At 39.7% G+C, this 4697-nt stretch overlaps 1 non-coding gene across 1 annotated transcript; it reads left to right on the forward strand.

Moving 5' to 3' along the window:
* Window positions 1–2795: 2795 nt before the first annotated feature.
* TRNAC-ACA (transfer RNA cysteine (anticodon ACA)) lies at window positions 2796–2867 on the forward strand. The gene has a single exon. It is a non-coding gene; the product is annotated as a tRNA-Cys (tRNA).
* The last annotated feature ends 1830 nt before the right edge of the window (window positions 2868–4697 follow it).

A 4697-nucleotide genomic window follows, 5' to 3' on the forward strand; every position in this document is an offset into this window, starting at 1 on the left:
TTAAAAAGCAAGGTTCAGAAGAGCATATTTGATCCACAACCATTTGTGTATATCTATGCAGATGTATTTAACAAAGCACTCAAAAAAGGGAACAGATATTAAAGCAAGCTTTCTCTGAAAACACCTTTTAAAATAATGTTGACTTTGGAAACATGAATTCTTTACATTTTAAAAATTAAATTGAGTTGAAAAGACGCAGTAGAGTATCTACAAATTAAAAAGCAAAGTGAATGCACTTAACTGTATATATAGAGTTGACAATATTAACCATGGAGAAAATAAATTATTTCAAGTAGCTTAGAAGCAATCTTTGACTACATATATTTATTGTAATATATTTTAAGAACAATAGAGTTGCAAACACATTTTAAAGATTATTCAGGTTTCTGGTTGTTAGTAATGAAACTGGTATTATCATTTTAAAACTCTTTTACATTTATTGTTGGACCACGTAAATATGTAGTTATTTTAACACTGTCAGTAACAGCAATTTTCAATGTCATAGAAATCTTTATGACAGATGAACTCACTTCTGTAGCATCTTCATTTCTTTATAACATCCTAAATCTCGCTCAAGCAGCTTCTCTCTTTCTTATGAAAACATAGTTGACCTGCAGAGTTGACCTTGGTTTCCAAATTGCTGCTTTTGGGTTTTCTCCTTGTCTGTTTTCTGTGCAAGCTGTAGCTTTCCATGCGTGCAAATGGGACTGCTCCTTGCTAGTCCCACCTGAGCACACTTTTTGAGCTGTAGACCCTCCCTTCCTCCTCTGATCTTTCTAAGCTAGCGCTTCTCCTTTACCAAGGCTCTGTGGTGGTGCTGGTTCTCAGTCGTGTCTGACTCTTTGCAACCCCACAGACTGTAGCCTACCAGGCTCTTCTGTCCATGGGCTACCCCAGGCAAGAATACTGGAACAGATTGCCATTTCCTTCTCCAGAGGATCTCCCAACCCAGGGATCGAACCCATGTCTCTTGTGTTGGAAGGTGGATTCTTTACCTCTGCACTCACCGGGGAAATCCTGGCTCTCTGGGTATGGTACGTATTAGGCAACTATTTTAAAATAAGTGAATGAAGGAACATATGATATATAAACGGGATTTTAAAAATATTTCTCACAGCATTTCAGATCCAATGTTAAAATCCTTGGTTAAGCCTGTCCTAATGCTATCAATTGCCTTTCCTTAAAAAACACCAGTAAAATATAGTAGAATTCTAAAATAGACAAGCTATAGAGTAATCCTTTTCAAGATGGGCCTAATGTTTCAGAAATAAGTTCATTCAGTATGTTTCAATTGGAACGTGACCAAATGTTGTTTAATGCAATAGAAGTTGAAGTGCTAAGCCATACATAGAGTTAAATATCCAAGCTAGAACGGATTCCCTCATGGTTCAGACAGTAAGGAATCTGCTTGCAGTGCAGGAGACCTGGGTTTGATTCCTGGTTTGGGACAATCCCCTGGAGAAGGGAATGGCTACCCACTCCAGTATTCTTGCCTGGAAAGTCCCATGGACAGAGGAGCCTGGCGAGTTACAGTCCATGGGGTTGCACACGACTGAGCGACTAACCCTAGGATGGATTAATGGGAAAAGCATATCAGGGCTGGTGAGTTAGCGAATGTATTGTCAGACACTTGTTTTATTAAAAATCAGTGTTATGTGCTATTTTGAAGATTAAATTAATAGAGAGCGATATGTATACATCAGAGGGTGTCCTATACATCCTCAGCCTTACACATATAAACAAACATGTACTTTCTGGGAGGATTCAGGAGAAATAGTTAAAAGTGGCTAAAACTCAGACGAGGTATTGAAAATGGGGTGAACGGAGTCAAATTAATATCCTTTTATATTATTTGAAATGTTAATATGTGTATGCTTTATTCTATTGATAAGAAAACAATGCATTAAAACTTTTTCTGAGCCTACCCAGAGCCTAACATAAAACTAAGTGTGTAAGAGGTACCTAATGAATATTCGATATCTTGCTACACGTGTGGAATAACTTTTAAAATGTCAAATAGGATAATGATAAGCTCGAACTAAAACTGTACAGAATAGGGATGGAGTGAAGGATGAGCAGGAGAAGCTGATTAAATGGCAGGAGTTGCTTCAGTTGCAGGATCCCGGTGATCGTTTTTATTTTGGCAAGGAGGGTATTGCAAATAAACAAATTTGTAAACCCATTTTGTAAATGCTTCCCTAGGGGCTTTGGTGTGCCTGTCAGCAAGAGGTGGATCCTGTGGAGAACTCCAGAGAAGAAAGCTAAACAGCAATTCACTTTAATCTTGTGCTTTGCATTCAGATGAATATGCAAATAGGTTCAGTGAAGTGAACCTGGTTACAATATCACTTTGAAACTCATGTTAAATTATTTTAAATGGGCAGAATACAGACCAGCTCATGAGTTTAATTTATCTCCTTTTTGAATCATGTGGTTTTTGCCTTCATTTTTAAGTGTTCCTGATTAGTCCCTTCTAAGGACATGCATGAGGGATAAAAATATTTGCTTTCTTATGCATATTTCCTATGATATATACATATATATTTACATGCATATATGTACATTTATGGGATTCCCTGGTGGTTCAGATGGTAAAGAATCTGCCCACAATGCAGGGGTTCTAGGTTCCATCTCTGGGTTGGGAAGATCCCCTGGCGAAGGCTATGGCAACCCACTCCAGTGTTCTTGCCTGAAGAATTCCATGGACAGAGAAGCCTGAGGAGCTGCAGTCCAAGGGGGTCATAGAGTCAGACAAGGCAGAGTGACTCTGTCACACACACACACACAAATGGGCTTCCCTGGTAGCTCAGACGGTAAAGTGTCTGCCTACAATGCGGGAGACCCAGGTTCGATCCCTGGTTTGGGAAGATCTCCTGGAGAAGGAAATGGCTGCCCACTCCAGTATTCTTGCCTGGAAAATCCCATGGACTGAGGATCCTGGTAGGCTACAGCCCATGGGGTCGCAAAGAGTCAGACACGACTGAGCAACTTCACTTTACTTTACTTTATATATACATCTATATGTGTATATACCTACATATGTACATCTGTATTTCCTATGATATATATGCATCTATTATATACATTTTGCACAAATTTAAACCTAACATATGATACTGAATAGTAAGAAACATATTTGTATGTGTGTATATGTATGCATATTTATGCGTGTTTCTTCTGCTGGGTTTCACAGAGGAGAATAACATTATTCAACCTTTGGACCTCATATGGGAATCTCATTTATTTGTCTATACCTTTATTCATTCTTTTATCCTTTCTTTTATGCATGAGGTGCCAAGGGGTTTATGAAAAATAAGAAGAAAGAAAAGCATAAAAAGTTACACAAGTACCAGGCTGGTGGCCACCTATTTGTCAAGTTAACTGTAGCTGCCATTTGCTAAATTATAGCAATGCAGGTCTGGTGGCTCAGATGGTAAAGAATCTGCCTGCAATGAAGGAAACCTGGGTTCAATTCCTGGGTCAGGAAGATCCCCTGGAGAAGGGAATGGCTGCCCACTCCAGTATTCTTGCCTGGAGAATTCATGGACAGAGGAGCCTGGCAAGCTACAGTCCCTGGGGTCACAAAAATTCGGACGTGACTGAGCAACCCAAACGCACACACACAGGTCTGAGAAAGACAGTGAATTGATTGGTGAGTTGTCATTCACATCCAGGATCCTTCTACATAGTTTCCCAGAATTCGCTTCTATAATCACATGGTGAGTTATAATCTTTCAGGATAAAGTCAGCAAATTTGTAGAGATAGAGAAAGAAGTCCTATATAGCTTGCTTTGCCAATCCAAACAAGAGCATAATTGCAAGATCAGAGCAGACACTGACTGGACACAAAGTGTTGCTTCGTAGGGAAGTGTGGGGAGAGTTGAATAGTCATACCCTCTCCAGCAGCACAGGCAATGATGGTTACCTGTGTCAGAAATAAGACCAGGTACAAATAATTTGCTTCACTTTGTGCCACTCAAATGAGTTTTTAGCAAAAGAGGCATTTAATAAGTCATTGTTTATTATAGAAATGAAGTGAGGTTGCTAGCTTATAGAAAAAAGAATTTTGTGGTATCTCACAGGGGCTGGGAAAAAATGAAGACCTGTGCTTTGAGATGACTGGGAACTAGGGATAGTTAATGGGTTTCTGCAGTAGAAGCTTGGAGGCCTTCCTTCTGGATTGTGGACACTACAATGTTTCCACTCCAACCATTATCTATCACAACCCAGGAACTGACTGGACATCTCAGAACTCCGCCCAGATTTCTGAAGGTGCACACTTACTTGGTCCAGCTTCCTTCAGATGCCAACTTCTGGCCAATCAGTTACAGCCACATCACAGCACTGTGACGCTGTCATCATTATGGGGAATAAAAGAAAAAAGATACTCTCAGGGGAATGTCCCAAAGAAAGCAAGATCATTGTGAGTGAACAGACCCTAAAATCCATAGAGTGTACTACAAACACCTTTTAGTCTGGTTTTTTTGGTGAGTCATGACAAGGGTAGTTTTTGTTTTCGTTTCCCCAGTATGTAAAGCTTTTAGTGAAATGGGGATTATCTTCATAAAGAAACTTGTTCATCATAGGGTTTCAACCTCATGACCTACTTAATGGTATCGATCTCTTTAGTACTTAACAGTGGGAATGAGGATGAACAGTGGGAGGGGGATAAAAGTGCCTGTGGGGAAACCCTTTCA

Source organism: Muntiacus reevesi, chromosome 6 (assembly GCF_963930625.1).
Source record: "Muntiacus reevesi chromosome 6, mMunRee1.1, whole genome shotgun sequence".
NCBI classification, from domain to species: domain Eukaryota; kingdom Metazoa; phylum Chordata; class Mammalia; order Artiodactyla; family Cervidae; genus Muntiacus; species Muntiacus reevesi.